The sequence below is a fragment of the Bos javanicus genome, chromosome 24 (assembly GCF_032452875.1).
Source record: "Bos javanicus breed banteng chromosome 24, ARS-OSU_banteng_1.0, whole genome shotgun sequence".
NCBI classification, from domain to species: Eukaryota; Metazoa; Chordata; class Mammalia; order Artiodactyla; family Bovidae; genus Bos; species Bos javanicus.
Window position 1 is genome coordinate 57100446 of NC_083891.1, and position 22548 is coordinate 57122993.

At 43.1% G+C, this 22548-nt stretch overlaps 1 long non-coding RNA gene across 3 annotated transcripts in view; it reads left to right on the top strand.

Moving 5' to 3' along the window:
• Positions 1–18592, top strand: part of LOC133237789 (uncharacterized) — a 61802-nt gene extending 43210 nt beyond the window's left edge. The window contains exon 4 of one of the 3 annotated variants that reach the window (XR_009733356.1): positions 18166–18592. This is a non-coding gene — a long non-coding RNA (uncharacterized LOC133237789). The other 2 variants (XR_009733355.1, XR_009733357.1) reach the window with 2 other exon arrangements.
• The last annotated feature ends 3956 nt before the right edge of the window (positions 18593–22548 follow it).

The window sequence follows — 22548 nt, forward strand, 5'->3', positions numbered from 1 at the left end:
ACATCCATACATGACCACAGGAAAAACCATAGCCTTGACTAGACGAACCTTTGTTGGCAAAGTAATGTCTCTGCTTTTGAATATGCTATCTAGGTTGGTCATAACCTTCCTTCCAAGGAGTAAGCATCTTTTAATGGCTGCAGTCACCATCTGTAGTGATTTTGGAGCCCAGAAAAATAAAGTCTGACACTGTTTCCACTGTTTCCCCATCTATTTCCCATGAAGTGGTGGGACCGGATGCCATGATCTTCATTTTCTGAATGTTGAGCTTTAAGCCAACTTTTTCACTCTCCACTTTCACTTTGATCAAGAGGCTTTTGAGTTCCTCTTCACTTTCTGCCATAAGGGTGGTGTCATCTGCATATCTGAGGTTACTGATATTTCTCCCCACAATCTTGATTCCAGCTTGTGTTTCTTCCAGTCCAGCGTTTCTCATGATGTACTCTGCATAGAAGTTAAATAAACAGGGTGACAATATACAGCCTTGACGAACTCCTTTTCCTATTTGGAACCAGTCTGTTGTTCCATGTCCAGTTCTAACTGTTGCTTCCTGATCTGCATACAAATTTCTCAAGAGGCAGATCAGGTGGTCTGGTATTCCCATCTTTTGAAGAATTTTCCACAGTTTATTGTGGTCCACACAGTCAAAGGCTTTGGCATAGTCAATAAAGCAGAAATAGATGTTTTTCTGGAACTCTCTTGCTTTTTCCATGATCCAGCAGATGTTGGCAATTTGATCTCTGGTTCCTCTGCCTTTTCTAAAACCAGCTGGAACATCAGGAAGTTCACGGTTCACATATTGCTGAAGCCTGGCTTGGAGAATTTTGAGCATTACTTTACTAGTGTGTGAGATGAGTGCAATTGTGCAGTAGTTTGAGTATTCTTTGGCATTGCCTTTCTTTGGGATTGGAATGAAAACTGACCTTTTCCAGTCCTGTGGCCCCTGCTGAGTTTTCCAAATTTGCTGGCATATTGAGTGCAGCACTTTCACAGCATCATCTTTCAGGATTTGGAATAGTTCAACTGGAATTCCATCACCTCCACTAGCTTTGTTCGCAGTGATGCTTTCTAAGGCCCACTTGACTTCACATTCCAGGATGTCTGGCTCTAGGTCAGTGATCACACCATTGTGATTATCTGGGTCGTGAAGATCTTTTTTGTACAGTTCTTCTGTGTATTCTTGCCATCTCAATATCTTCTGCTTCTGTTAGGTCCATACCATTTCTGTCCTTTATCGAGCTCATCTTTGCCTGAAATGTTCCTTTGGTATCTCTGATTTTCTTGAAGAGATCCCTAGTCTTTCCCATTCTGTTACCTGAGCTGAATTTTGAAATGGAAATGGGTTAGTGTTATGTAGGACCTTGTTAAATGAATGATCAGAGATAGGAATACCAAACCACCCTTGCTGTCTCCTGGGAAACCTCTAGGCAGGTCAAGGAGCAACAGTTAGAACCAGACATGGAACAATGGACTGGTTCAAAATTGGGAAAGGAGGATATAATACAAGACTGTATATTGTCACCCTGCTTATTTAACTTATATGCAGAGTATGTCATGTGAAATGCTAGGCTGGATGAATCACAAGCTGGAGTCAAGATGCTCCCCACAAGCTGCTGGGAGAAATATCAACAGCCTCAGATGTGCAGATGATACGTCTCAAATGGCAGAAAGTGAAGAGGAACTAAAGAGCCTCTTGGAGAGGGTAAAAGAGGAGAGTGAAAAAGCTGGCTTAAAACTTGGCATTTAAAAAGTCAGATCATGGCGTCCAGTCCCATCACTTCATGGTAAATAGACGGGGAAACAATGGAAACAGTGACAGACTTTATTTTCTTGGGCTCCAAAATTACTGAGCATGGTGACTGCAGCTATGGAGTGAAAAGATGCTTGTTTCTTGGAAGGAGAGCTATGACAAACCTAGGCCACATATTAAAAAGCAGAGACATCACTTTGCAAACAAAGGTCCATATAGTCAAAGCTATGGTTTTCCCAGTAGTCATGCACAGATGAGAGAGTTGGACCATAAAGAAGGCTGAGGGCCAAAGAATTGATGCTTTTGAATTGTGGTGCTGTAGAAGACTCTTGAGAGTCCCTTGGACAGCAAGGAGATCAAACCAGTCAATCCTAAAGGAAATCAACCCTGAATATTCAGTGCAAGTGCTGATGCTGAAGCTGGAATACTTTGACCACCTGATAAAAAGAGCTGACTTGTTAGAAAAGACCCTGATACTGGGAAAGATTGAAGGCAAAAGGAGAAAGGGGTGGCAGAGGATGAGGTGGTTAGATAGCATCACCGACTCAAAGGACATGAGTTTGAGCAAACTCTGGGAGATAGTTAAAGGCAGGGACACCTGGCATGCTGCAGTCTATGGGGTCGCAAAGTATCTGACACAACTCAAAGACTGAACACCAGCAACATTGTGGAGCGCGACCCTGCTTTCTGCTTTAGCTGTGTCTGTTTCATCTGCCCGACAAAACTATAAAGAGCATGGAGACATTGTCTTCTGTGTCTTCCGTGTCTATATTCCCTCAATAATTCAGGTCTCAATGGAGGGACTGGGCTCGTTCCTACTAAATACACAGATTTCTCAATTCTCCTGGGGTCCTTGTGTGTAAATTACTGCCAAATCTTGGAAAAGTCTAATCTGAAAAGATGTTTACCTATCAGCCTCTCAGAAAGAACTGTGGATTAGAAGCTAACAGACAAGCTATGTGGCAATGGGCAAGTGACTTCATCTAAATCTTGGTTTCATCATGTACAGAATGATGGGATTGATGTTCTAAGTCCATACTAGAGGCTAATAATCCATATAATAAGTGGAAACAGTTATAAAGTTCTTGAACTTAGTTTTCCCTTCTGATCGGTCTTCCATCTTTATCTGCAATGAAGGAAGTGGGTCCCTGACCACAGCCTCTGTCTTTAGGAATGGAGCAAGTATAAACTCCTGAAAAACAAATAAAACAGCCTCTTACATCAAGAAACATTGTGTGATTTTGAGGAGGTGGCTAAAGGTCCAATGAAATGTCTTCCTTTTAGGAATCTATCTCGACAAGGAGTAACAGGAGAAAAGGACAGAGAAACACCCTACACCTTTGGCTACGCTCACCTACACGTAGACATCCCTGTGGAAGGTTTAATCTCGAAAACTGTATCAAGGCTCTCCCCCTCTCTCTTCACCCACACAGGAAGTAGTTTGTGGTTGGATGAGTTGAGCTGGTGAGGTGGCTTCATGAGCAGGTCCATTTCCTCATTCTATAGAATCATCTTTAAAGGGATGTTTTGATGCTGCTGCTGCTGCTGCTGCTAAGTCGCTTCAGTCGTGTCCGACTCTGTGCGACCCCATAGACGGCAGCCCACCAGGCTCCCCCGTCCCTGGGATTCTCCAGGCAAGAACACTGGAGTGGGTTGCCATTTCCTTCTCCAATGTGTGAAAGTGAAAAGCGAAAGGAAAGTCGCCCAGTCGTGTCCGACTCCTAGCGACCCCGTGGACTGCAGCCCACCAGGCTCCTCCATCCATGGGAGTTTCCAGGGAAGAGTACTGGAGTGGCTTGCCATTGCCTTCTCCGTTTGATGCTGAGATACTGAAAAAAGATTTTTTAAAAATCAAAGCTAACCCTGAGCAGAACTTTGAGAAAAGTTTGTTTTTTTTTTTTTTCCTCCAATGCATTTGACCTTTCCATTTGGGTTATTTTTTCCAAACTTACCTTGCCCCAGAAACATTACAAAATAGCATCCTAAATTTAACCACAGTTCTCTTCCCTTTTCTTCTTAAATAAATACAAAATGTAGTAAGGACAGAAATCGAAGTCTATTTACAGAAATGTGTGAATGACTGATAATTGCTCAAAGCTAGACTCTCAAACTTGACAGTGTCTGGGAATCACCGAGGAAGGTTGGTAAAACCCTGAGTCCCCACAATGAAAATAAATGCATAAAGAGTGCTGTCAGCAGCCTCCCAGTGGGCTTTTTCTTGTCTCCACGTCTCAAGTTTGCCTGTGAGAACAGCACACAAAGAGTAGGACTAATTGATGAGGATCTTTCCTGCTTTAACATCTATGATTCTTTTAATTATCTCTGCCCACAATTCCCAAACGTTCATAGCCTCCCTGCAAGATTGGCTTTTTCTCTTGAAACCTACCCAGGCAAGGCACATATGTGTTCTAATTTCATATGCTCTGTTCCCTTTGGAAATGCTTTTGATTAAACCCAATTCCCAGCTCAAATTAAAATTTAACATTGGGGGTTAAAATACAAACTAAGGAGAATCCCCAATTTGCTACTTTTCCTTCCCTCTTGGAGTCCTTAGCAGCATTGTAGCTTTGCTAACAGCACCCTTACCTGACTCACTTTGCATCTGGGATCAAGTAGCTGAAAATGCCTTCCATCACCCCTCTGGCCAACAGCTTCTGTGCCTTTCTCTGTAGACCTGTGCTCCTGCTCGTTGGCAGTTTGGAATTTAGTGTTTCTGATGCTTTCTCATAGCCCTGTGGTAACTCACTCACTCACTCACTCATTCACTGCACCAACAGTTCAAAGAAAGATGGAGGGAAGGATAGAACAAAAGGTACTTCCTTGTTATTCAGGAGTTTGTACTTTCTCCATCCCTAAGGATGGAGGCTGTGATCAGGACCCTCTCTCTTCATCATGGGTAAAGCTGGGGGACCCAGGAGAAGGCAAGACTAGGTCCAAGGATTTTATAACTGCTTCCATTTATTTTATTGGTCATTAACACCAAAATGGACTTAGAGCATCAGCCCCCTCACTCTGCAGATGATGAAACTGAGACTCAGAGAGATGAAGTCACTTGCCCAGGATCACATAACATGTTATTTTGTCTTCAAATGCACAAATTTTTCCGCTTCAGCCACAAGCAAACTGAGAGAAGCCAATACTTAGCTTATATTTTCCGGTCTTTGTCATTAAAATCTTCCTGGTTATTAAAATGGAAAAATAGTTCTCTTTATTAAAAATTTCTCTCTCTCTTTTTTTTTTTTTTTTGAGTAGGCAAGCAAGGAAAAAAAGTGCTAATCATCGCCAGGGCTTCCCAGGTGGCTCAGTGGTAAAGAACCCGCCTGCCAATGCAGGAGATGCAGGAGAGGCGGATTTGATCCCTGAATTGGGAAGATTGCCCTGGAGGAGGAAATGCAACCCACTTCAGTATTCTTGCCTGGAAAATCCCATGGACAAAGGAGCCTGGTGGGTTACAGTCCATAGGATCACAAAGAGTCGGACACGACTGAGCAACTGAGCACAAGGAATAACATTAAAGTAGAAATGGCTTAAGCATACTTTAAAAAAATCTCCGCAAGAAGATGGTCAATAAATGAATCCCTTAAGCATTATCTCAAAACACAAGAGCCGGCAGCAGATTCAATACCTGATATAAGGTCCCAACTAGTTCAAAATCCATACATGATGAGATAGAAAAGGGCAGCACAGCTGCTGACAGTAAGGAGCCTGGGAGAGCAACGTAGAGCACATAGACGTCTACAACCTGGTTATTCAGGATGGCCATGGACCAACATTGGCACCGCCAGGAGCGAGCTCGTTACAAACGCAGATCTCAGGCCCCTGCTAGACTGACTGCCTCAAATCTTCAGTTTCGAAAGACCCCAAGGGAATTGCCGCAGGTAAAGTTTGAGAAGCATTGTTCTTCAGTGCTGTTTGTCCATTAACGAACAGAGCGGCGCGTGGCAGTAAGAGTTGTACAGCAGATGGGAAGCCTGGCAACCCAGAGCTCTACTGTTCCTTGCAGGACTCTTACAAGGCTAACAAAACTTTTCTGAGGTTCAGCTTCCTCAAGTATAAACTGAGGTTTCGCTTGAAAAGGCTGTTGTAGTGAGCTTCTGGCAGAAAGCTTTTTTCAGTCCAGATTGTGTAGGATGGTTTGTGTGATGAGAGTTGAGTGACATGCGTATCCCACGTTTGGTGTGCGTGATGAATGCTATTAATAAAGATGTGAATCACAAATTTTACTCCCATTTACTTCCCATCGCAGGGAAGAAACAGTCGGCATTGCACAATTCACTGAATTGGGCAGCTGAAGTCTGATTTTCCTTCTGGAAAAAAACCCAAGAGTCAGGCCAGTGTTGGCGTCAGCAGGAATCCTGATTGAGATTTCCAAAGCAAAAGTGTTGCTGCTAAAAGTCCACATGTGTTGTTTTTTTTTTTTTCTGTTTCCTCATTACATTGCTTTAGTTCTTCCCTGTCTGAAGCTTCTTTAATCTGCAGGCTTTCAGCTCCACCCTTAAAGTTTTGACTTGCATTATTGATCCCAAAGTAAACACTGACTAACGTGGTGGCAAAGTCAACATATTCTTTGAAAGGCAATTAATCTGGGTGTCGAATGAAGTCAGATGTCAGCGACCTAGATGTTAGGATTACGCATTCTATTATACAGTAGGGCTTTGAAGAATATCTTTCTCCAGGTAGTAACTACATCAGACCAGTTACTCTGGGTGAGGAATGGAATCTATGTTTGGCAAGGACTGAGGAATAATTCGACTTCATGAATCAATAACTATTCTCAAAGCCTCTATTGACCTCTGATCAGCAAGGAGAGGTTGTGGTAACTATGCCGCTGGTAAAAAGTAAGCCTGTTGGTTAAACATTTGCTGGAAGCCCTGGCCTCTGATAAAAGCGCCCTCACTTGGCCATGTGTCCTTGCTGTTGTTCTGGGACTTCGGGAGACTTCGTTGTGTGACTCAACACATCCTGGCTGCCGGAGGAAGAGGGTGATCTGGGCCGGAAGTGTTGGGCAGAGAGAATTCTGTCTTCAGTTTCTCTTTTCCAGCACTGGGCCCCAGGTAATGGGATCTGTGTTGGGAGATTTTTAAATAATGACAGTCACATTCCTTAACCTTCCCCAAGAGCCTCAGAAAAATATTCTTCTCAAGCTTGCTCCCACCTCCACACAAAGGATGCCAGACTTATTCCTTATGTGTGGGTGCTCAGTCAGTCAGTAGTATCTGACTCTGTGACCCCATGGATTGTAGCCTGCCAGACTCCTCAGTCCCTGGGATTTTCCCAGCAAAAATACTGGAGTGGGTTGCTATTCCCTCCTCCAGGGGATCTTTCCGACTCGTGGATTGAACTTGAATCTCTTGTTTCCTGTATTGGCAGGCAGGTTCTTTACCACTGTGCCATCTGGTAGCTACTTAATAAATATTTTTTAAATTTTGATTAAATTTTTATTTTTAAAAACTTATTTTTTAAGCAGTTGTATGTTCACAGAAAAACTGAGAGGAAGGTACAATATCTGCCTCCCTCCTACCCCGACACACACACACATGGAAAGCCTCCCCCATTACAGTCCCCCAGCAGAGTGGTATGTTTGTTACACTCTCTGAACTTACATTGACACATCATTGGCATTTAAGTCCACAGTTTATATTAGATTCATTCTTGATGTGCTAGACTCTATGCATTTGAATAAATGTGCTTCCCCAGTGGCTCAGAGGTAAAGAATCTTCCTGCAATGCAGGAGACAGAAGAGACGCAGATTCAGTCCTTGGGTCGGGAAGATCTCCTGGAGGAGGGCATGGCAAATCACTCCAGTATTCTTGTCTGGAGAATCCCATGGACAGAAGTCTGGCGGACTACAGTCCATGGGGTCGCAAAGAGTCAGACGTGGCTGAATCGACTTTGCGAGCACGCATGCATGCATAATGTAATCAGAAGATTATCAGACAGGGCATTTTCACTGCTTTAAAAATATTCTGCTCTGACAATACATCCCTTCCCACCCTCCAACACCCCCTGTTTTTTCCTGTTTCCATGGTTTTGCCTTTCCCAGAATATCATATAGTTTGAATCATACTGTATGTATACTTTTCAGATTGGCTTCTTTCACTTAGTAATATGCCTTTAACTTTCTTACATGTTTTTTCATGGCTTGATAGCCATTTAATTTTAGTGCTGAATAATATTCCATTGTCTGGGCATAGCACAGTTTATCCATTTATCCACTGAAAGACATCTTGGTTGTTTCCAAGTTTGGGTAAATGTAAATAAAGCTGCTGTAAATATCCATGTGCAAATAAATACTTTAAATAGAATACTTTAAAAAGAAATAAATTACTCTGTTGTGCTTCAACTATATATAATCATCTATTTGAGCACTTACCGTATTGAATTGCATTATTTATTTATATGTCTATTTCCCTTTCAGAGCTGCATCTTAAAAATAAGGTCTTGGTTTTATTCGTCAGTGTTTCTCCATCACTTGGTACCAAATCTATGGTCATAGGTTTTGCTCATAGGTCACAGGTTTCTAGTTTCTGGGTAAGTGGGGTTGTGGCTGGAAGCAGGATAAACCCTCTTACAGATACCTTAGTGATGTTAACAAGCTCTTCTTTAAAAATGTAAATACAATAAGACCTCAACTAAAAGAGTAAGTTTAAGGCTGCTGCTGCTGCTAAGTTGCTTCAGTCGTGTCCGACTCTGTGGGACCCCATAGACGGCAGCCCAACAGGCTCCCCCGTCCCTGGGATTCTCCAGGCAAGAACACTGGAGTGGGTTGCCATTTCCTTCTCCAGTGTATGAAAGTGAAAAGTGAAAGTGAAGTCGCTCAGTCATGTCCAACTCTTAGCGACCCCGTGGACTGCAGCCTACCAGGCTCCTCCGTCCATGGGATTTTCCAGGCAAGAGTACTGGAGTGGGATGCCAAGTTTAAGGATTTCCCCATAAAAAGAAAATTAGGAGATTAAGTACTCTGAGCTATCTGGTAAAAGAAGAATTGGATTCCAAAGTTTAAAGCAATTCTATGAAAGCCTTTATTAATATTTTCTGTGTTCACGGAAAGAAAATGAGCAGCCAAGAGCAACCTAAATAGGAAAATACCAGTGATGCATTCATTACACATCTTTAATTAGTACTAATGGGTGCTATGTAATTAATTCAATTCACCCTTCCTTCTTCAGTAGAAACATCTCTCTTCCCTGCGGGTTTCCAGGAGATGCTGTAAATTTGTCCTGATTTGTTTCAAATAAGATGCTTTCACTTCCTGATGCTGGTTCTCTGACATGCAAATGTTTGTTTTCTTTCTGATTTTATGGATAGGGGCTGACCTCTTGGCTCTTTTACCGGAGAATAGCGCAGATGATTAGAATATTTGACCTAGCTCAGTAGACCTTTCTCAAACCCCTTCCCTCAGATCCAGGACTGTGTAGACCTACTGTTATTCTTGCTAATTTCAACTTCAGAGGGACCTCCTTACCCAGATCTCAGCCTCTCCCTCCTAACAGACACCAGAGTGGACTCCAGCCCCTGCTGTGCTTTCCTTCAGCGTATTTAGCACCACAGTAATGTGTCTGTTAATTTCCTACCTTTAAGTCCTGTTCTGAGGGTTGTAAACTATCTCGACCCTAATAATCTCTCTTTCATAACATTTCAAGTTGAGCCATTCACCATCATCCCTCATTCACTGAAACACATGTAATATAATGTGTCAGCTGATGAAATATCCAACTGCTCTTTTGATTATTGACTTCAGATATTATACAAGGTCATGAACAGTGTTTAGGATATGGAAGGTAAAGAAAACAGCTTACATGTTTCAGAATGCGGTGGTGGCCACTCTGCAGTACCTATTCCACCAAGATGGAAAAGAAGATGAAATTCCCTTTCTACTCCAAGATGTATTCAGGAGGGCTGAGAAGAGAAAATAAACAGCTATGGAGGAAGACAATAGCAGAACTCTGCATAAGGCAAAGTGCAGATCAAGGACAAAGTGGCTTTAATCAACCTCACATGAAACAAATAAATACAGCTATGTGTGTTTCTTAACAGTGTGACCTTTTCATTGCATATGGAGAAGGAAAGTCTGGAAATCTAACCTAAACAGAAATAATGAAAAAAACTGATCTGATAACACTTTTTTCCTGGGAAAAGTCATTTTCGACATTACATGCAAAGAGGAAAACTTAAACCCATTATGCCAGGGCCAGGACTGTTCTTGGCCGAATAGTGTGTCTGTGGAAGGGCTTCCCAGGGGGCACTAGTGTAAAGAACCCGGCTGCCAAGGCCGGAGAGTCAAGAGATTCAACCTGGGTTCAGTCCCTGCGTTGGGGAGATCCCCTGGAGGAAGGCATGGCGGCTCACTCTTTAGGATCCCTACGTTAGTTGTATTTAATTAACTCACTTATTAAACTAACAGTTCGTTTACAATATTGTGTTAGTTTCAGGTGTACAGCTTCAGATTATTTTCCACTATAGGTTGTTGCGAGTTATGGAATATTGCTCCCTATGCTATACAGTAAATTCTTATCATTTATCTATTTTATATATAGTGGTATCTATTAACTCCATACTCCTAATTTATCTTTCCCACTCCCTTCTCCGTTTTAGTAATGGTAAGTTTGTTTCTACATCTGTGAGTTTGTTTCTATCTTTCACATAAGTTGATTTGTATTATTTTTTAGATACATATGAATGATATCGCATGGTATTTGTCTTTTTCTGTCTGACTTACTTCACCTCGTATGATAATCTCTAGGACCGTCCATGTTGTTGCTAATCGTGTTATTTCATTCTTTTTTATGGCTGAGTAATAGGATCCCAACTTTACATGTGAAAAATCTCCTATTAGACTCCTGGGCTTTGACTTTTGTGGATCTTTATCCAAGAGGCCTTGACAGTGGAAGTTCAAGTTCAGAAAACACCCTCAATGAAAAAGCGTCCTCAGAGGTCTACTTATTTATCTGGGTTTCTGCTTTTGTTTGGATTTTAGCCTAATATTAATAGTTCTTTAATATTACGTGTGTGTGCTAAGTCACCTCAGTCATGTCTGACTCTTTGCGACCCCATGGACCAGAGCCTGCCAGGTTCCTCCATCCATGGGATTTTCCAGGCAAGAATACTGGAGTGGGTTGCCATTTTCCTCCTCCAGGGGATCTTCCTGACCCAGGGATCAAACCTGTGTCTTGTGTGTCTCTTATATTGCTGGCGAATTCTTTACCTGCTGAGCCATCAGGGAAGCCCAACTCTGGTTAAGCACATTCTAGAATCCAGTCAGGGCTGAAGATTCTAACCTTCATATCTCAGTCTCCTTTTCTGTCAAAGAGAGATAATAACAGCACCTCCTTTGTGGGTTAAATAAAGCACTTAGTCCGGAGTCTACCACTCTGGTAAGAGCTCAGTAAAATGCTAGTTGCAAAAATTTCCACTATCTTTTCTTTCTTGCTTTATCTCTCTCTACTTTTTGTTACTCTCATGAAAACAGTCCACTTCAAGAAAGCATAGGCTGAGAAAAAACAGGGTCCAGGGAGCATCTGGAGAGGTGGAGTCTGTCACTGTGATCCTTTTCTGCTTTCTGAAAACACACGTGACGCAGTGTTTGGATGAAAAGCAGGAAAGAGCTTTTCACCGTGCCTGCGCTGTTACCCTTTTCATTCTCCAGGGTGTTACTTTAGCACTTAACTAGAGAAAATGTACACACATTTATAGAAAGAGCTCAGGGCTCCTCGCACCCCCATCAGGCTTCACCATTTGATTTACATTTAGTGAAATAAATTATAAACTTTTATGAAAGTCATCAGAGCAAAGTAATGGAGAGTTCTGAGGAACAGAAGGAAAGGAATCGATTTCTTAGGTGGGAAATACTTGCCTCCTGGGCCTGCGAGGAATAAGACACAAGGCATTCCAGGTGCAGCTGGAAATGCTGTGGATGTTTTGGGTACCAGCCTTCAGACAGGTCTTGTAAACGTCCAAATCTAGGTTACAGTTGATTTCCATTTGTGAGGACCTCATTCATCATCATTTCAAGTGTTGCCATTACTATGTATTACCAGCTCCCATGAGGCTTATACATCCTATTTCCCAGCTCATGGAAGTTGCAAAAATGAGTTTGGTCCTCAGGTATATATTGTAGGCCAGCTTTCTTATCTCATGTTCTAAAGCAAAAAGGAGAAATAATGTTACAAAATGAGTAACACATTATATTGAAGCTAGAGTGTGGTGGTTCTTTGAGCCGAAATAAGTGGCAACAAAGCCAAAAAAAAAAAAAATTAATGAAAACACGTTTTGTTCCTACTGGAATAATGGCCGTCTAAGCCCTGTCAGCCCGCAGTGGTAACTGCCAACTTGCTGTCAATCACAGCTGAAAGGAGGGGTAGCACCCTGGTGGTTATTTGCATAAGCTTTTAAAAAATGCTCATTTAAATGGAGGTATCATCGTATTCAAATTGAATGAGAATGAAATGTCCTTAAAATTAACTGACAGCAGTGCTTTGAACTGCACAATAGGCTAACCTGGGAGATTTTAAAATGTTCTGATGCCTGGGCCCTACCCTTGACCAAAACAAACCAGTATTCTGGAGACAGGGCCCTGGTGTTGGTATTTTTCAAGGCTCCGTGGGTTATTGTAACGGGCTGCTGAGGCCGAGAACAGCTGACCTGGCCTCTTGTTATTAAGGAGATTATAGTTCTGGATCACCATCACCAGACCATCAAGGAACCGAAAAAAAGTGAGACTCATATCCTGAGTGCTCAGTCGCTCAATCATGTCTGACTCTGCGACCCCATGGACTATAGCCCACCAGGCTTCTCTGTCCATGGGATTCTCCAGACAAGAATACTGGAGTGGGTTGCCATTTTATCCTGAGTACACAAACCCAATCTTGAAGAGCTGGTAACCTCTCGACATTAAGATGGGACTGTACGCATCGTGTTACCCAGCCTCCTGCATGGACTTTTGGAGGGCGGGTGCCGCCCTGGTGCTGGGGGATAAGCTCTGTGAGTTGTGGAGAAGGTGTGTGTCGCTGAATGTAGCCCCTCCTCTGTGTGACGTGGAGACAGAGACTTTCATGGTATAAACTGCACAGAAGTGGTGTTGAGTCCGACATACCTAGGCTCTAATCCTGGCCGTGTGAACTTGAGCTAGCTCTTAATTTCTCAGAGCCTCCACATTTTTATCTGTAAAGTACTACATACCATATAGGATGGTTGCTGCTTCAGGGATTTTTTTTTTGAGATATTGCCAAGAAAATGCACTGGTCATAACAAACACCCTCTTCCAACAACACAAGAGAAGACTCTATACATGGACATCACCAGATGGTCAACACCGAAATCAGATTGATTATATGCTTTGCAGCCAAAGATGGAGAAGCTCTATACAGTCAGCAAAAACAAGACCAGGAGCTGACTGTGGCTCAGACCATGAACTCCTTATTGCCAAATTCAGACTGAAATTGAAGAAAGTAGGGAAAACCACTAGACCATTCAGATATGACCTAAATCAAATCCCTTATGATTATACAGTGGAAGTGAGAAACCTAAGGGCCTAGATCTGATAGATAGAGTGCCTGATGAACTATGGAATGAGGTTCGTGACACTGTACAGGAGACAGGGATCAAGACCATTCCCATAGAAAAGAAATGCAAAAAAGCAAAATGGCTGTCTGGGGAGGCCTTACAAATAGCTGTGCAAAGAAGAGAAGCAGAAAGCAAAGGAGAAAAGGAAAGATATAAACATCTGAATGCAGAGTTCCAAAGAATAGCAAGAAGAGATAAGAAAGCCTTCTTCAGGGATCAATGCAAAGAAATAAGGAAAACAACAGAATGGGAAAGACTAGGGATTTCTTCAAGAAAATCAGAGATACCAAAGGAACATTTCATGCAAAGATGAGCTCGATAAAAGACAGAAATGGTATGGACCTAACAGAAGCAGAAGATATTGAGAAGAGATGGCAAGAATACACAGAAGAACTGTACAAAAAAGATCTTCACGACCCAGATAATCACAATGGTGTGATCACTGACCTAGAGCCAGACATCCTGGAATGTGAAGTCAAGTGGGCCTTAGAAAGCATCACTACGAACAAAGCTAGTGGAGGTGATGGAATTCCAGTTGAACTATTCCAAATCCTGAAAGATGATGCTGTGAAAGTGCTGCACTCAATATGCCAGCAAATTTGGAAAACTCAGCAGTGGCCACAGGACTGGAAAAGGTCAGTTTTCATTCAATCCCAAAGAAAGGCAATGCCAAGGAATGCTCAAACTACTGCACAATTGCACTCATCTCACACACTAGTAAAGTAATGCTCAAAATTCTCCAAGCCAGGCTTCAGCAATATGTGAACCGTGAACTTCCTGATGTTCAAGCTGGTTTTAGAAAAGGCAGAGGAACCAGAGATCAAATGGCCAACATCTGCTGGATCATGGAAAAAGCAAGAGAGTTCCAGAAAAACATCTATTTCTGCTTTATTGACTATGCCAAAGCTTTTGACTGTGTGGATCACAATAAACTGTGGAAAATTCTTCAAGAGATGGGAATACCAGACCACCTGATCTGCCTCTTGAGAAATTTGTATGCAGGTCAGGAAACAACAGTTAGAACTGGACATGGAACAACAGACTGGTTCCAAATAGGAAAAGGAGTTCGTCAAGGCTGTATATTGTCACCCTGTTTAATAACTTCTATGCAGAGTACATCATGAGAAACGCTGGACTGGAAGAAACACAAGCTGGAATCAAGATTGCTGGGAGAAATATCAATAACCTCAGATATGCAGATGACACCACCCTTATGGCAGAAAGTGAAGAGGAACTCAAAAGCCTCTTGATGAAAGTGAAAGTGGAGAGTGAAAAAGTTGGCTTAAAGCTCAACATTCAGAAAACGAAGATCATGGCATCCTGTCCCACCACTTCATGGGAAATAGATGGGGAAACAGTGGAAACAATGTCAGACTTTATTTTTCTGGGCTCCAAAATCACTACAGATGGTGACTGCAGCCATGAAATTAAAAGACGCTTACTCCTTGGAAGGAAGGTTATGACCAACCTAGACAGCATATTCAAAAGCAGAGACATTACTTTGCCAACAAAGGTTTGTCTAATCAAGGCTATGGTTTTTCCTGTGGTCATGTATGGATGTGAGAGTTGGACTGTGAAGAAGGCTGAGCGCCAAAGAATTGATGCTTTTGAACTGTGGTGTTGGAGAAGACTCTTGAGAGTCCCTTGGACTGCAAGGAGATCCAACCAGTCCATTGTGAAGGAGATCAGCCCTGGGAGTTCTTTGGAAGGAATGATGCTAAAGCTGAAACTCCAGTACTCTGGCCACCTCATGCGAAGAGTTGACTCATTGGAAAAGACTCTGAGGCTGGGAGGGATTGGGGGCAGGAGGAGAAGGGGACGACAGGATGAGATGGCTGGATGGCATCACTGACTCGATGGACATGAGTCTGAGTGAACTCTGGGAGTTGGTGATGGACAGGGAGGCCTGGCGTGCTGCAATTCATGGGGTCGCAAAGAGTCGGACACGACTGAGCGACTGATCTGATCTGATTTGACATTGTAATATAATAATGTTACATTAGTTCCAAGTGTGTAGGTAATGATTTGTATATATTGTGAAACAGAACCAAGTAAGTCTAGTTAACACCCATCACCACAGGCAGTTACAATGTTTTTCCTGTGATAAGAACTTTCAAGATCTACTCTTTAAACTTTAAGAAAAATATTTACTTGTTTATTTGGCCGTGTCAAATAACATGTAGGTATTTACTTGGCTGTGTTGGGTCAGACTCTCTAGTTGGGGCACTCGGGCTTTGGGTTGGTCCGTGGCGTGTGGGATCTCAGTTCCCCAACCAGGGATTGGATGTGCGTCCCCAGCACTGCAAAGTGGATTCTTAACCACTAGACCACCTTGGAAGCCCTGCTTATCGGTTAATTTAATTAACCAGAGTGACAAAGAGTCAGACAGGACTGAGCACCCACGCACGCAAATTTTGAAACTGTTGAAGAATTCTTGATTGCAGATGTGGTCTCATGTCGTAAATTGGTGAAAAATGGGAGAGAAAACAAGAAATATAATCAGCGCAGAGTCTGGTCGTCTCCTCCAAGGGTCAGGACGCGCGTGTTGCGTCCTTGTGGCGTCAGTTTGCATGTGCGTGCGTCTGTGCGTGTGCACGTGTACGCTTCTTACACTAGGATCCTTGAGATATTGATAAAATCCCTTCAAAATGAACTTCTAGCAGCCAAAATAAAAAAATTTTCAAGTCAAAAGCTGAAGGCCATAATTTCCAGGCATAATAGAGTACCTTTTGTTTTTATTTTATAAAAATGATGACATCATAAATTTTACAATATTTTTCATTTTACTATCTCAAAACACACTTTATAATCATAAGCTAAGTAATCTTAAAACTACCTCTATATGGCATTCTTATAATCTGTATTCTGTGCAGAAGAATGGAACGTAGAGTGATTACATGATCCATATATTTAAGTAGGAGCCAGGAGTCTTGGCTCTTAGTCTCCAATTTTTACCTAATCATTGGAACATTTTTTGAGCTTAAAAAAAAGGCAAAAAAGCCTCTCAAATAACCTTTTTGGACCAATTATTTATTTCAGAACAGTTTGGTCTTTAAAAGAAATCTAGCATTTCCTTCTCTTTATTAAAAACTGTTGTCATGGAAATATTTCAGTTCCCTATGTCCTCTAATAGCCCACATCTGAACAGGTCATAAACAAGAAGATTGACTGAGGCCCAACAAAGCCTTTTAGGTTTGTCACAGGCTGCATTACAGAACTTTCCTAAAGTCCATTTCCCCGGATAAGGTGACAATGAAAGAAATGTTTGTGGCGTGATTATTCTGTATAACCATGGCTTCTTATCCCAGCCATTTCAGCCCCTCCCTCCTTCTACTTAAGGCGTGATTATTCTGTATAACCATGGCTTCTGATCCCAGCCGTTTCAGCCCCTCCCTCCTTCTACACCAAATACACAAAATCCGTTACTCTGTCCCATGCAGAAGTCTTGTGCTTTGTTTTATTTTGATCAGCTAATACAGATGAAGTTCTGTTTACTAAAAGTCTCATGGTGCCTCTTGGAGACACTTTACCTTCAACATTGGGAACTGATGATATTTTCCAGGGCGTTTGGGTTTGTTTTTTTCTTTTTAATCAAAAGATTTCATTAACTGGTACAGTCATTCATTTCATTCTGGCTGGTGAATCTGATCAGTATATGATTTTATATTAACAACAAAAACACTGCCTCAGTATAGGAGCTAAACATCAGATTCTGTGAATTTGTTTAAACACAGCGGATGCCAGAGTGATCAGGGAATTTAGCTGGGAGCAGGAAGGTTCTACATCCCAAATGGATGAGATGAGAGAGATTGAAGGTGCCATCTTAACTCGTGCCTGGATCCATGACACCTGCATCTTGCTTTCTTTCTTTCTAATAACAAGTTCCTCCTGGATCCTGGGCTAATTCGGCACGTATCTTTTTGCAAAACTGGAGAAAATAAGAAAGGAATTTTGTTTTGAGATGTCCACACGCATCCTGGAACCAGATGACACGGGGCTGGGAGTGGGGTGGGATAAGCGTGGAAAGGACTAAATTGGCTTCTGAGACCATGAAGGTAGGAAATGCATCAGGGTGCTACCTATAGCCGCATGCTTATTTATGTGGGAAGAAATGATACTCCTACCTGCAGGCACACAGGTGTGTGTGCACAGAGCCGGTTCAGAGGCCCTGGAGCAAGATATGAAAAGGATTGTGTTTATGTTTTAAGAGAGAGACCGAGATGGTTTGTCTAGACTTGCAGCATTCGTAATAACATGATAAATCATTCATAAAATGTCCTTTATAATGCTGGAGCTGAAGGGCAAGAACAAATAGCTTGTCACGCTGCGTCAGATTGCTGCCAACCAAGCCCATATCCTGACAGTGGCTTGAGGGGGCTGTGTCATGGGACGCTGAAATTGACCTCCTGGTGTAAAATTCCAAAGGCTGACGGGCCTTAGTGAAGACAGCCCCCTTCCCAGAGGTTGCGGCTTTGCTGTGAGGATGGACTGTACGAGCCCTCCTTGAACCTGTCATCCACTGACTTAACCTTGTCTTCAATTCACTGTCCTTCTCAGGCTGTATCACTTCAGGGGCCAACCTTCCCAAGCTTGCTGTTCATGGTGTTAGGTCTAAAATCACCTCTGTTAAATTTCAGAGGGTGTTTTCTTGTCTGGATGTTCCAGAATGTAATGGACAGGCTGGGCCTGCTGGAAAGGATCAGTGGGTAAAAGAAGGGAGGGCGTGAGGTCCAGGCCCATGCGTGTGACTGATCCATACAGTCAGAGCAGTGGCAGCAGGATGCAGCTGGGTTGGGTGATGTCTCTAGGTGTGGTCGTGGACCACCTTTGGGATGGCTTCTGTTTTCTCCTAGAACCCGGAATCAAAGTCATCCACCGAAAGTGAGGGAGTGGAAGAGGCATCAGGAATACGAGGGCACAGCTGAGCTGGGGACGATGAATTTACTCACACTCACAGTGGGCAGAAACTTGTGGGCTTCATTACTTTCGCCAGTGCTTTTCAACTACCCAGGCACTGGCTGGGATAAAACAGAAACCACAGAAGACGGGAAAACACAACTGGGGAGTAACTGCAAGAGCAGGACTGAAATGAGAGACTGGAATTTTTAAAAAATTTATTTAATTGGAGGATAATTACAGTACTGTGGTGTTTTTGCCATACGTCATCATGTATGCACAGGTGCACGTGTCCCCCCATCCTGAACGCCCCTCCCACCTCCCTCCACACCCCACCCCCCTGGGTTGTCCCAGAGCACTGGCTTTGAGTGCCCTGTTCATGCATCGAACTGGTCATCTATTTTACATATGGTAATATACATGTTTCAATGCTATTCTCTCAAATCATTCCACCCTCACCTTCTCCCACAGAGTCTAAAAGTCTGTTCTTTACATCTGTGGAGAGACTGGAATTTAAGTTAGACCAGGATGGTGGTGCAACGACTCTCAAGAGGTCTCAGAAGACGGCAGAAAGGATAATGGTCTTGATTATAATGACAAAGGACATGGGAGACTTCCCATGGGGACATGGGGTGTGAGTCTGTGATCAGAGTTGGCCTTTAAACCACCCATTTTTGAGGTTGGAGCAGTTTGGATGTTGACAAGGTCTAGGAGAGAAGAGGAAAAGGCCATTAGAAATGAGGAGGTCAAGTGCCTGAGAAGCCAGGCAGTTGGAGGGACATCACTGCATCTGTTTAGTGTGTCCCAGGCATCGAGGTGGATGGAATAAAGGTGAACCAGGCACCCAAGTCTTCACTCAGCTCAGGCACGTGGAGGGAGGGGTCAGACCCGAGGAGGCAGCAACAGGAAGGAAGGCGGCATGATGCCACAAGCCTCAGAGAAGTGCTTTATAGTATCAAATGGAAACTTTAATGATAAGCTAAAGAATATAATGTATTCTTAATGTGTTGCTGTTTTAACATAGGGTAGCCAATGCTATAAAATAGTAGAAGATTTCTGATTATTTTATAAAGAACTTGAGTTTACACAATTAGGAGAAAGTTCTGTTCTTGTAAGAGCATAGGAGCTTTGTTTGCTTTATATTAAGTGGAGTTGAGGCTTCACGGAGCAGATCCTGGGGATCAGGCAGAGTGAGTGGCCATTAGGGAGCAGGGCTTACTGGAACTATCTATCAGAAGGTAGCAAGGCCATTTCCCCAGGCTCTGTTTCAGCCACGAAAAGCAGAACATTCCTTCCCTGTGATCTAAAATATTTGGTTCTAGGAGAACGGAAAAGAGAAGAAGAGAAATTATTTCTGTGACCTTCCATGAGTAGTTAGCAAGAATGATATCAGAAGTCTTTCTGCTGAGACAGGTGGGGAAGGGTGGTTCAGATAATCTGAGTTTCTTCACCATCACCACCTTCGGATGCCCAGAAAGGTTGCTTTCACTTGGATGCCTCGCTCGTCTCGGTAAATGCTAAGACTGGGCAGGCAGCCAGCGTGTACAAGGCTTGCTGCTTGTCCCCAAGTGCTTCTGAGGTCATTAGCCTCCGTTCAATAAGTAACACCCGCCCTTCCCTCCCAGATTTCCATTACGGCTGGCCCAGGAGAATTCCACAGAGGCATCCACACTCTCTGGGGGCCAAGGGAGAGCTCTCTGGGTGTGAAACATAACACCCAAAGCTGTTTTGTCCTAGCACAGGCGTGAGTCCTGGTGATTTTATTCCACCTTTACAGTTCAGAATTCACCTTCCAAACTCCTGCTTTGTTGCCAGGTGACAGGCTTCAAACTCCCTGAAAAATCTAGCAGGTGAAGTGGGGAAACCAGAAGCAGACTATGGTGCAATCCAAACATGAATTCAATACATTGTCCTGAGTTCTGGGATGTGAAGTTTTAAGAAATGTTCTTACAGCTGATACTCCAGAGAAGAAGGCTTCCGATATCTACTGTCTTCCGTAGTTTGCAGACCTTTGAAATCTGGACATACTTTGAGACTGTCTCTTCCCGTTCTTAAAGATGCGTGGGCCTCTCTGTCATTGCACGTTCAATGACCGCATTTCATCTGGGCTCCTTCCCTGCTCTCATGCCACATGAGACGATGCTGTCGACTACTCCACTCCATCCCCCGCGCCCCCCTTACACTGTGCTGGGACAGTGACTCAGGCTGGACCTACCCTGGTTTGACGAACAGCTTGGGCTGCAGGCAGTCTTCTCATTTATTATACAGAAAGAGCCAGGCTGCAGAATGAAGCCAAGTACAGACAAGCAGAGTCAAGTGCCAGAACCCTTATGATATTCTCTGTACTTCTAGAGTCAAACATATTTTCCTATTTGCATCTAAATGGCATCCTAGGATAAACATGGTTCTGCACTTTGCTTTTTCTTTTAATTAAACAATATAACCTCGAGCTACTTCATATCTGTATACAGATAGCATCCTCATTTATTTTTACAACTACGTCATCCTTCATTGTGTGGATCAGTAATTGATTTCACCACTTCTCTATTGATGGACATCTGGGGTTATTTCCAACCTTCTGATATTTCAAATGCATTTCACTTCATATTTTGCCAATGCTGTCCGTCTTAGAAGTAGGCTGGATTAATGTTACCAGTGGAATTTTTGTCAGATACGAACACAGTCTTCTCCACAGAGATTGTTTGGCATTCTCACCAGCAACATGGGAGAATTTTGCTTCTCCACAATCCTGCTCACAGAGTATGTGGTCAAACCTTTGGTCTTTTGCTTTTCAGTATTTCAGTCCTGTTCTCTCAAGTTTTGCCGTCCATGGCAAGCAAAGCAGCTGCTTACCAACATCCATCATATAGACTTGATCAGACTGGGAAACAGTCACTGGGATATATCCTAGAGATGCTGGTGAGTGGAATCCAGAGTAAGTGGAAGAGTCATCTGTTGGGGATTAAATCATGACATAACCGCTGACACGGAAAGAACAGGCCACAGCACTGGAAGGAGGAGGGGTAGAGGTGGGAGAAGGGACGACAGCGAGCAGTCTGGGGACTGCATTTGGAGGTGAGAGGTGGGAAAACTGAGAAAGCCTAGGATGATTACCCACTGCTGTTAGCTGTGTGGGTTGGTTTGGTTTATCTCCATCGCTAACAAGTAAAGCGAAGCCACTAGTAATTCAAGAGGACTTCCAGTATGCGAAACCACCTTTCTCTTTTCCATTCTTTGAGGAATCATCCCAAGGCCCCCTCCCTGCCACTCCATCCCTTCTCTAGCACACAGGTGAAAGTTCTCTCAACATTGCTAAGGAGGGACTTCCCTGGTGGTCCAGTGTTTAAGAAACTGCCTGCCAATGCCAGGAATGCAGGTTCGATCCTCGGTCCAGGAAGACTCCACATGCCAGGGAGTAACTAAGCCTGTGCACCACAACTGCTGAAGCCCTCGTGGCCTAGAGCCCGTGGCCGAGAGAAGCTCCCCGTCCCTGCAACCAGAGAAAGCCCGGGGGCAGCAAGAAGACCCAGTTCAGCCAAAAATAAAGAAAGAGAGAAGAGAAACAAACCCTTGTGAGGCGAAGCTTTACAACTTAGTTGTTTACTGACTGCCCCAATCTTTCCCATTTTTAATACAAATAACGAAAGCAGAGAAAGTCATTTTAGAAGCATATTTTTAAAATTTATCAGTGGGGTAAAGGAGTTCCAAAAGGAAAAGACGTATTTCACCCTTTAAGTGGAGAGTTTTCAGGTCACTTGGATTATTATTTATTTTAAAAAATCAATAAACGTGTCAAAATTGTTAATTAGAGCAGCTGTTTCAGAACTTTTAACACAGAGTAAAAAAGACATAATTTATTGCTTCTGGCAAATGAAAATGCAGTGTGATGAGGGGTAAAAAAAAAAATCACCCCCTTTCTACCAAAAAAAATGGACACAAATAATTGAGCATTTGTGGCGTCCAGAAAAAATGCAGACTGAAATTTACTACCACACTTCTTGTGGTTGGCTGAAAAATGGGTTTCAAAAATATCTAGGTCCTAATCCTTGGAACCTGTGATGTTACCTTACCCAGCAACAGAGTGTATACGCATAATTAAAGATTTTAAGATGGGGCTTTCCTGGTGGCTCAGGTAGTAAAGAATCGGCCTTCAGTATGGGAGACCCGGGTTCCATCCTTGGGTTGGGAAGAGCCCCTAGAGAAAGGAATGGCTACCCACTACGTTACTCTTGCCTGGAGAATTTCATAGACAGAGGTGTCTGCCGGGATACAGTCCACGGGGTCCCGAAGAGTAGGGCACGACTGAGTAACACTTTTTAACAATTATCCTGGACTATCTG